The sequence below is a fragment of the Lipotes vexillifer genome, unplaced genomic scaffold (assembly GCF_000442215.2).
Source record: "Lipotes vexillifer unplaced genomic scaffold, Lipotes_vexillifer_v1.1 scaffold815, whole genome shotgun sequence".
Lineage (NCBI taxonomy): Eukaryota > Metazoa > Chordata > Mammalia > Artiodactyla > Lipotidae > Lipotes > Lipotes vexillifer.
This window is the reverse complement of record NW_006773723.1, coordinates 1,273,176-1,284,805: the sequence shown is the minus strand read 5'-3', so window position 1 is coordinate 1,284,805 and position 11,630 is coordinate 1,273,176. Positions and strand designations below refer to the sequence as shown.

General features: G+C 41.1%; 1 protein-coding gene across 1 annotated transcript in view; it reads right to left on the bottom strand.

The window, feature by feature from the left end:
• The window catches only part of MTFR1 (mitochondrial fission regulator 1), a 63,969-nt gene that overhangs the window by 10,870 nt on the left and 41,469 nt on the right, over positions 1–11,630 (bottom strand). The gene's annotated exons all lie outside the window — the stretch shown is intronic.

The window sequence follows — 11,630 nt, the reverse complement described above, 5'->3', positions numbered from 1 at the left end:
GGGGAGTAATTATAATTGAACCCATGCAGTAATTATACAGATGGTCTCTTTTTCACTTGAGCATAAAGAAAGGTTTTCTAATATGCACTGCTTCGTAGGTTGAGAATAAAATTCAGATTTCAACTGTCAATTTATATATTTATCCATTTCCTCCTATTTTCTACAGTTAGGTTTTTCCAGCCTCTAAGCCCTTTTCTTTTTTCTTCAGCTTTATTGTGGAATAATTGACAAATATTGTGTGTGTGTGTGTATATATATATATACATATATATACACATACACACACACACATATACATATAGTACAGCATGATGATTTGTTAATGTGTATACATTTTGAAATAATCACCACAATCAAGTTAATTAACATATGCCAGTTTCCCTCACAGTCTCATGTGGTCATGTGACCAAGCTGTGTCTAACAAGATGGTGAGCCACCTCGGAAGGCTGCTTAGAGGGCAATGACTCAACTCTACAAGAAAGAAAGTCCTTTCATCTCTAGCCCTACCCACTTTTCCAGCTTCTAAGAGCCTTGAGAGTCGCTGAAGGCCAGAAGCTAACCTTGACAGTAAAGCCAAAGCTAAGGATGGCAAAGAGCCTGGCTGGTCCCTGAGGACACAGTGGAGCCACTGTCAGCTTCAGACTATCCACTATGGATGTTTTTGACTTCAGAAAAATAAACTTCCATCACCATTATTTTGGGCTTCTGTTTGATGCAGTCAAACTTAGACTGACTGTTATAACATTCACCAACATTATATTGTATTTCAGTTTTCCTTTAACTGAATACTGCTATTTTATTTTTGCTTGAGAGCTATGATAATTCATTCTACCTAGTGTCTGAATGAATAAATTCTTGGACCTTTAGCTTCTGGTATTTTGCACTGAATTCAGTTGTTTTTCTTCATATCTAATTTTGATTATGCCCTGTTAATTAAACTGTCATACACAGAGGATGCTTGCAAATTGTTTTTTACCTGTAGTATTAATTATTAAACAAAAGTATTTGGAGAATAAATGTCATCGTTATTACCTAACCCTATTACCTAGCTAGCAACCAACTTTAATAATGCTAACCTCATTCACTTTATTTAATTTGGAATATCTGTGGGGTAGGGAAATATATTGGCTTTTGCAAAGCTTTAATTACCGTTTCCTTTCTTACCGCACATGGGGAAGAAACAGGTGATGAAATGTCTAAAAAAAGTACATGACGATTAAACAAAGGTAAAAACTTTTATAACAATAGCAATGCTCTGATTAAATACATTAATATGTTCTTTGAAAGATTATATAAATTCAGATTAGAGCATGTGCTCTAATCAACCTGCAATAAAGAAAGTAATTTTAATAAGACATTAAATTTGTTTTAAATCACTATGGCTTTTTGTTAATATAACAGAATGAATTTTGATTTCTACTTACCTTTCATAGGATAGGTCAAATAATTTCGTTAAACGTCTCTATACGATAAACACATTAAATTACAAGAAGACAGAAATTAGTCTACTGAATGAAGGTTTTGTGGGGGGATATTTACATAGAGTTATTTAATCAGTATAATGTCAAATATTTAATATGCTTCCTCAACCATATTTTTGACAACTATCTATTAAAACACTACTTTTAAAATAGTGTTTTAAAATACTATTTTAAAAATACCACGTTTTGAAAGAACTAAGGAAACCACTGGTAGATAGGATACTGGCAGAGACAATTCTAGTCCTGAGGAAAGATCTGGGTAAAATATAGAAATCTCAAATAAATGTACAATTAAAGTATCACACTTGTTCGAAACAACAGTGGAGAAAGGAGGAAGACTACTAGTAGGAATGGAGATGGTGGGTCTCCAGCAGGGGATGGATCAGAAGCAGAGAGTTCTCAGGACAGGGGACAGTCGCCCTGCCACAGGCAGCCGGGTGGAGCAACTGGAGGGTGACTACTGGATGGAAGTGCAGCCGAGCAGAGAAGCACGAGAGCCTGGAGGTAAAGACGCACCTCTACCCCCTACCGTCTCCCATTTTCCATGAAAGTTGGATTTTGCTTTGGTTATCTGAACTTACCTAAGAGAATGAATATTTTATTGGGAACATAAGCAAGGATGACGGTTTGTTTTCATATTATGTATGAGTGCAGAGGTTTCATAAACTATATAAATTAACAGCAAATAAAGATAAATTTTTTTATATATATATATATTTTTTTTGCGGTACGCAGGCCTCTCACCACTGTGGCCTCTCCCATTGCAGAGCACAGGCTCCGGACCGTGCAGGCTCAGCGGCCGTGGCTCACGGGCCCAGCTGCTCCGCAGCATGTGGGATCTTCCCAGACCAGGGCACAAACCCGTGTCCCCTGCATCGGCCGGCAGACTCTCAACCACTGTGCCACCAGGGAAGCCCTAAAGATAAATTTTGAATGCCAGAATCTTTAATGCTACTAAACAAAAAAATGATGTTATAATAACTGTTTTTTCAAGAACTCGTAGTCACTTTAGTAGTGAGTATACCCTCCCAGATCACAGGATCCTTATATGCTTTTACGTTTGTTTTAAAATGTTATCACTCAAGTAATCCAATCATCTAATCCCATGAACATTTACACTTCGATACCCAGAACTGGAATGAGATAACAGGGCGATTTGGATTAAGAGATCAACTACAAGGCATGTTTGAACAGCTTCCTTTCTTTAAGATATCTTCCAGCCAAAATACATTGTAGGAGGAAATTAACGAATACTTAACAGCAAACTACACTGTTCAAGAAAAATAACAATTAAGCTCCCACCTCTCCCCATAACTCCTCCAGATGAATTCTATCCTTTTGTTTTTGCATCTACTGAGCATTAAGGGATAAGCACTCATTAATCTTGAAAACCAGTGTGCCAGGATAAGAGGAAAAAAGTTTAGGACCTTTAGCAAAACGATTTAAGTAACACTGTCAGATCATCTATATTTTATATGTCTATTCTATTTTTATAACTTTGGTAGAGATTCTGCATTTCCCTGTGTGGAGTACTGTTGACAGCTATGGGTTCAAACAAATTATAGGAAATGTGGAAGTTTAAATGTGGATTTTTAGAAGCTGGAAAAGGAAAATAATCTTGAAATGATCATGCATTCTCAAAGACACAGAAAGATTTGACATTTACAGAAGCTTGAGAACCAAAGGCAAAAAAATAAAGAAAAAGAGTTGCTCTGTAATATTCTTATATATGGAAAAGCTTAGGTTTTATGAAAATTCTCATACATGTCCCTTCCTTTAAAACTATACACACCACACCCTTTTCCCACAGACATCTGTTTTATAAGGCAGTCTACAAATAACTCATTCTCAGAACCAATCTGTTTTGCCATCCTTCAGAATACAAGGCTATTAAAGAGCTAGAATATAGAGGCAAAAGTAATCCAAACTAAGAAGTGCTCTTTTCTACTAAATTTGTGTATAATTCAGAGAAATTTTAAGAAAACAAATATAAAAACAAAAAGAACAAAAGAGGCGTCAAGTACGGATGTCCCCAAAGCAGAAGACAAACAGCCAAAGTATGATCGTTTCTTAAAAATACTGTCTGCTTGGGCTTCCCTGGTGGCACAGTGGTTGGGAGTCCGCCTGCCGATGCAGGGGACACGGGTTCGTGCCCGGGTCCGGGAAGATCCCACATGCCGCGGAGCGGCTGGGCCCGTGAGCCATGGCCACTGAGCCCGTGCTCCGCAACGGGAGAGGCCGCAACAGTGAGAGGCCCGCGTACCGCAAAAAAAAAAAAAAAAAAAAAACTGTCTGCCACAGACCCACTAAAGAATGGACTTGAGGATACGGGGAGGGGGAAGGGTAAGCTGTGACAAAGTGAGAGAGTGGCATGGACATATATACACTACCAAACGTAAAATAGATAGTGGGAAGCAGCCACATATCAGTGCTTTGTGACCACCTAGAGGGGTGGGATAGGGAAGGTGGGAGGGAGGGAGACACAAGAGGGAGGAGATATGGGGATATATGTATATGTATAACTGATTCACTTTGTTATAAAGCAGAAACTAACACACCATTGTAAAGCAATTATACTCCAATAAAGATGTTAGAAAAAAAAAACAGTCTGCATACTGACTTGTGCTGGCGATATTTCTACCCTTTTTTGTTTGATTTGGCTCTGAAGTGCCTTATGGCACAAGGGTGCAGGCTCCTTCAGAGTACCATCCACATGAAGTGTCTGGCTCGCTTACCTTTTCAATGTTAGTATCAAGGGCAGCCACTCTGAAGTAAAACATACACAGATATGAAGGGCTTTTTAAGCTCCACTGACTATTTTAAAGAAAATCCTCAATTAAATATAATGTACCTCTGGGGTCCTTTCCCCTTACCTCACAGTTAATGAAAACTCAAAATCTGAGATTGTTTTAAATGAGCCCAGTGCCCTATGAAAGGTGGTATTCCCCAGATGACTTTTATTGAGTCTCCCTCACTGTTTTAGTTGAGAGAATAGCTTAGAAAGGTACAGAAATACATGTTATTGTCAATAGGGTGCAGGGAAGGGGGGACAACTGGTAATTTAGTTCCCCGAAAGCACAAAGTTGGGTAGAAAGCTAACAATATTTTTCAAAGTGAGCAAATAGCTGGATAAAGACAACTGGACTAGGGAAATTATTCTGAGGGAAGTAATCCATGAAAGGACTATAGTGGGGAATAGTCAGGACTGTCATGAGGCTGCAGACCCAGATGACCAGTGGGATTCATCGCCTATTCTATATTCTGTTCAACACAAGTCTCTTGTTTTGTATTTTAAACCCTGGATCTTGGGCTTCCCTGGTGGCACAGTGGTTGAGAATCCGCCTGCCCATGCAGGGGACATGGGTTCGTGCCCTGGTCGGGGAGGATCCCACATGCCACGGAGCAGCTACGCCCGTGAGCAGTGGCCGCTGAGCCTGTGCGTCCGGAACCTGTGCTCCACAATGGGAGAGGCTGCAGCAGTGAGAGGCCCGCGTACCGCGCAAAAAAAAAAAAAAAAAAAAGCTGGATCTTCCTGTAAGTGATATTTAGTGGCAATGACATTTCTTCCTTGAATGCAGTACTGTACTGATGTACATTATTAATGTCTAGTGTCAAATACTTAAGATTAAAATGGGAATGATAACACCTGCTGTTTGCTGTGCTGTGAGTAGGAAACCATCTTGCCCTGATCCTTTGTGTCTCCTGGTGTACACTTGCACCTATGGCGCTGTGGCCAGCCAGCCTGCTTGCCTGCTGAGTCATTTCCTTTGGAGTCTTGTTACTCACTGTCATCCTCTATGAGGTTGGGGTTCTTCCCCGACACTCCTTAAAAAACAGCACATTCCAGTTTACACTTGACATCTTTAGTGAAAGGCTTCAGTCTCACTTTATTCACTATTCTTATATCAGATTTTTGTAAATACATTCATCTTAATTCATTAGATTACAAACATCCTGGTATAAGAAAAAGGGCTACCTCAAATACTTTCAAATCCTATGAACCTGTAAATTTTTATTTAATACATACTCAGTTTGATATGTACGTGGGCACTAAGAATTAAGAATTAGATACAATTAGAAATTAACACATTAATAAAGAATGAACAAAGTGGAGTTAAACTTGAAACATTTCAATATTCCTTAAATAATGTTCTACTCCAGGGAGAAAATATGTGCAAATGATGGGACCGACAAGGGTTTAATTTCCAACATATACGAACAGCTCGTAAAACTCAACAACAAAAACACAACCCAAATGAAAAATGGGCAGAAGACCTAAACAGACATTTCTCCAAAGACAACATACACATGGTCAACAGGCACATAGAAAGATGTTCAACGTCCCTTATTATTAAAGAAATGCAAATCAAAACTACAATGAAATACCACCTCACATCAGTCAGAATGACCATCATTAAAAAGTCTACAAATAACAAATGCTGGAGGGACTTCCCTGGTGGTCCAGTGGTAAAGAATCCGCCTTCCAATGCAGGGGACACGGGTTTGATCCCTGGTCAGGGAACTAAGATCCCACGTGCTGCAGGGCAACTAAGCCCATGTGCCACAACTACTGAGCTTGTGCACCTCAATGAGAGAGCCCGTGTGCCGCAAACTACACAGCCCATGCTCCCTGGAGCCCGCACACCACAACTAGAGAGAAGCCCACGTGCTGCAACTAACACCGAACACGGCCAGAAATAAATACATACATACATACGTACATAAATAAATGCTGGAGAGGGTGTGGAGAAAAGGGGACCCTCCTACACTGTTGGAGGGAATGTAAATTGGTGCAGCCACTACATAAAACAGTATGGAGGTTCCTTAAAAAACTAAAAATAGAGCTGACACATGATCCAGCAATGCCACTCCTGGGTATATATCCAGAGAAAACTCTAATTCAAAAAGATACACGCACCCCTATGTTCATAGCAGCACTATTCACAATAGTCAAGACATGGAAACAGCCTAAATGCCCATCAACAGATGAATGGATAAAAGAGATGTGGTATATATATACAATAGAATACTACTCGGCCATAAAAAAAGAATGAATTAATGCCATTTGCAGCAAAATGGGTGGACCTAGAGGTTATCCTAAGTATGTCAGAAAAAGACAAATACCATATGACATCACTTATACATGGAATCTAAAATATGACACAAATGAACTATCTATGAAACAGACTCACAAGAGAACAGACTTATGGTTGCCAAGGGGGAGAGGGGGTGAGGAAGGGATAGAGTGGGAATTTGGGGTTAGCAGATACAAACTGGTATATATAGAATGGATAAACAACAAGGTCCTACGGTACAGCACAGGGAACTATACTCAATATCCTGGGACAAACCATAATGGAAAAGAATGTAAAAAAGAATGTATGTATATGTATAACTGAATCACTTCACTATACAGCAGAAATGAACACACTGTAAATCAACTATACGTCAATTAAAAAAATAAAAATTTTTTAAAATGTTCTACTCCAAAAGCAATCAAAAACTTGATGACAGGGGCTTCCCTGGTGGCACAGTGGTTAAGATCCGCCTACCAATGCAGGGGACACGGGTTTGAGCCCTGGTCTGGGAAGATCCCACATGCCGTGGAGCAACTAAGCCAGTGCACCACAACTATTGAGCATGCACTCTGGAGCCGCGAGCCACAACTACTGAAACACGTGGGCCTAGAGCCCATGCTCCACAACAAGAGAAGCCACCGCAGTGAGAAGCCCGGACACCAGAACGAAGAGCAGCCCCCACTTGACACAACTAGAGAAAGCCCGCATGCAGCAACACAGACCCAACACAGCCAAAAATAAATAAAATAAATTTATTTTTAAAAAAAACACAAAACTTGATGACAATGCTAGAAGCCACAGAGATTATAGTCTTTAATTTCATCACACATAGTGCAAATGTTATGCTGTGTCTATGTCCGAAGACTACACATTCTCCATAGGCTACTATTATGAAAGAGAACAAGTTAATTATCTGAGACAAGACTATCAGTTATATTGATTCTTTCAAAGGATCTCAATGCTTCTTATAAAAATGAAGATTTCTTTCCAATCCTGGGGCCATTCTGTTAATTCAAAGGGAAATAAAAAGGTATACAGAACAGAAAAAAAAATGAGGACTTACTTGTGCATGCCACTGTGCTATAAGTTTTCTCACGTTATCTTTCAAAATTCTCCTCTCAAAGTAGGTATTGGTGCTTCCAATTGAGAGATGAGAAAACTGAAGTTCAGTGTATTTGGAAAAAAAAATCAATTGTACAATAACCAATTAAGGACTCATGTGTATGCCACTTTCCCAGAGAGATAATACCATAACATTGTAACCAACAGTTATAGAAATGCCATCAACAAATTTCAAGGGAGAAATAAGAAACAAATACATTGAAGAGCTTTGGCTTTCATATAAATGTAAATGTGACAGGCAGGGAAACACTCAGATGGCAAAATATAAGTCTTCAAAGTACTCTACCTCATATTATGTTTTTAAGATTTAAGTTACAGTTATGAGTTAAGTTACAAGTTTAAGCTATAAAAAATTGCCATGGAAATGCAGTTAATATCAAAATGACAGATGAAAAAAGACTCAAACTGCCTGGTAAGAGTACTAGTATTAAATAATTGTCAAGACAAAGTAAAATTCCATCAGCTTTCATCCTTCTATTTTGTCCTATTGATTAAAATACTTGATATGGTAAATCTGCTATCTCATCAATCTGTACAAAACACACTTTATCTGGTATGTGAAACTGATCAAATAGAGCTTCCTCAAAGCTCCCGCCCTTAGGAAGATGGTGAGACTTAGATGTGTCAGCCTGTTTATCAGGATATCAGCCACAGAAACATAACACAGAGTACCTTTCCCAGCCATCTAGATTTATTATACACATCCACAGTTAATCACAACTGATGCAAAAGGTGATATAGCACCACACAGCAAAATAAAAAGTCTGCCCAATCTCTCTAGTCACATGGGCCGTGTCATTAACCTTAGAACTCTGGGGCCACTTCCCACCTGTCTGTCAACTTCCTCCTCCAGAGCATTGCACAAATCCAGCTGGGTCTCCTCTGTTTCCTTCTCACTTTGTTCAGGTTCAGATTATCTTTACCTAGAATGCTTCCAGGTACCTTTTCAAAGATCCTTTAGCCAACTACTTTCAACATCATAGACAAAATCCATTATCCAAATCCATTATGCCAACTCAATTACTCTATAATCACAATCCCCATAATAGCTACCCCATAATGTCATATCAAGTACAAACATGACATGTGTGTTAAAAGCCCTTTAGAGACTTTTCTAGAAAGATGGAGATGAACTTTTCACTATTCTTCCCCCTAACTACAACTATAATCTCTGGACATCATATATAAAACAAATGTAAGAAGACTTTCGGACTTCCCTGGTGGTGTGGTGGTTAAGAATCCGCCTGCCAATGCAGGGGACACGGGTTCAATCCCTGGTCTGGGAAGATCCCACATGCCGTGGAGCAACTAAGCCCACATGCCACAACTACTGAGCCCATGCACCACAACTACTGAGCCTGCGCTCTAGAGCCCGTGAGCCACAACTACCGAGCCCGCATGCCACAACTACTGAAGCCTGCATGCTGTAGGGCCCAAGTGCCACAACTACTGAAGCTCGCACACCTAGAGCCCATGCTCTGCAACAAGAGAAGCCACTACAATGAGCAGCCCACGCACCACAACGGAGAGTAGCCCCCACTTGCTGCAACTAGAGAAAGCCTGCATGTAGCAACAAAGACCCAATGCAGGGGCTTCCCTGCTGGTGCAGTGGTTAAGAATCCATCTGCCAATGCAGGATACATGGGTTTGTGCCCTGGTCTGGGAAGATCCCACACGCCACAGAGGAATTAAGCCCATGCACCACAACTACTGAGCCTGCATGCCTAGAGCCCATGCTCCACAACAAGAGAAGCCAATGCAGTGAGAAGCCCACGCACTGCAACGAAGAGCAGCGCCTGCTTGCTGCAACTAGAGAAAGCCGACGCACAGCAATGAAGACCCAACACAGCCAAAAAATAATTATTTTTTTAAAAAGACGATGCAGCAGAAAAATAAAAGTGCAAAAAAGAAAAAGCAAGAAAAATAAAAGTGCAAAAAAAAAAAAAAAAAGACTTTCAGGCAGAGAGAAGGCAGACTGAGTTGGACCTTGGGATCCAAAAGAAAAAGAAAAAAAAAACACCCCAGCATAGGAGTGAATTCCTTGAGTTTCCTTTTACCTCATATATCCCACACTGGGAGTTGGAGTAACAGATAACCCAGAAATGCCAATGGATGCAGGGGAAAAAGTCTCAACAAAAGCCTGCTCTCTTAGCCAAAGGACCAAGAAAGGGGCAGCCTCCCACAATAGATAACTTATATAAAATAACTGCTCTACTCCAGCCAACATCACAGAAAATTCTGCAGCCCCACCTCCACCAAGGAACGAAGGCTAACTTCCCTCTTTTCTAGGCTGTAATGAGATGCCTCAAACCCTAAAAGATGGTGTCAGAGAAAGCAAGGACTTACTCACCTCCCTGTAAGACAGTGGAGACAATCTGGGGTGGGATGTGGGGGCAGAATTACACCCCATCCAGCATCAATGAGGCAGCCTCCCCTATCTGCTAGTATGGTGCCCCAGGAGGCCTTGTGGGGAGCCGGGGCACCCACCGCCGCCCAACAGTAATATGGAGCACTGCCCTGGGGGTGAATGGAGGCTGAGTGGGAAACCTGGACTTCTGCTCCCACCTGGTAGTAACAAGATGGCACCCACTCCTCCCTTGTTATTAGTGAAAGCCAGCTAAAAGAAAAGGCTGAAATAAGATCCAAAGTCTCAGATACTCAAAATATCTAGATTTCAATAAAATCATTCTTCATGCCAAGACCCAAAAAGAACACAAACTGAATGGAAAAAGACAATCAGTAGATGCCAACTCTGAGATTACACAAGACATGTTAGAATTATCTGACAGATTTTAAAGCAGCTACAATAAAAAGGATTCAATGAGCATTTAGCAGCACTCTTGAAACAAACGAAAATAATAGTCTCAGCAAAAAAAAAAAAAAAGGGGGGGAGATGGGGAACCAAATAAAACTTTTAGAACCAAAAAGTAAAATAACTGAAATAACACAATGGATAGGAACAAAAGCAGAACGGAGAAGACAGAGGGAAGAATCAGTGAACTTAGAGACAGAACAATAGAAATTATCCAGTCTGGAAAACAAAAAATGAACCAACTAGGGAAAAACATGAGCAGAGTCTCGGTGACCTGTGTGGCTACAACAGAAGATCTAATAATTGTGGCATTAGGGTCCCAGGAGAGGAGTAAAACGGCAAGGCTGAAAAAGTACTTTAAAAAAATAATGGCAGGGCTCAGTTCCAGCCTGAAGGGCGTCAAAGGCAGGCTAGTCTGTGGCCAAACAACGAGGACACTTTGCAGTGGGACAGCGACTGTGACCACACTGTGGGCCCCAGACAGGCGAGGAGACAAGATGGCAGAGTACAAGGGCTTGAACACACCTCCTCTCACGAAAACACCAAAATCACAACTAACTGCTGAACAACCATTGACAAAAAAGCATGAAACCTACCAAAAAAGATATTCAACGTCCAAAGACAAAGAAGAGGCCACAACAAAATGGTAGGAGGGGCGCATTCATGATACAATCAAATCCCATACCCACCGGGTGGGCAACGCACAAACTGGAAAGTAATTATATCACAGAGGTTCTCCCATAGGAGTGAGAGCTCTGAGCTCACATCAGGCTCCCTAGTAAGGGGGTCTGGCATTGGGAGGAGCCCCCAGAGGATTTCGCTTTGAAGCCCAGCAGGGCTTGATTGCAGGAACTCCACGGGACTCGAGGAAAGAGAAATCCTGCTCTTGGAGGGCACACACAAGGTCTTGTGTGCACCAGAACCCAAGGAAAAAGCAGTGACTTCAGAGGAGCCTGGGCCAGACCTACCTGCTGGTCTTAGAGGGTCTCCTGGGGAGGTGAGGAGGGCTATAGCTCACTGTGGGGACGAGGACACTGGTGACAGAGGTACCAGGGAGTACTCATTAGCATGAGCTCTCCTGGAGGCTGCCATTTTGACACCAAGTCTTGGGCCATCCAACAGCCTGTAGGCTTCAGT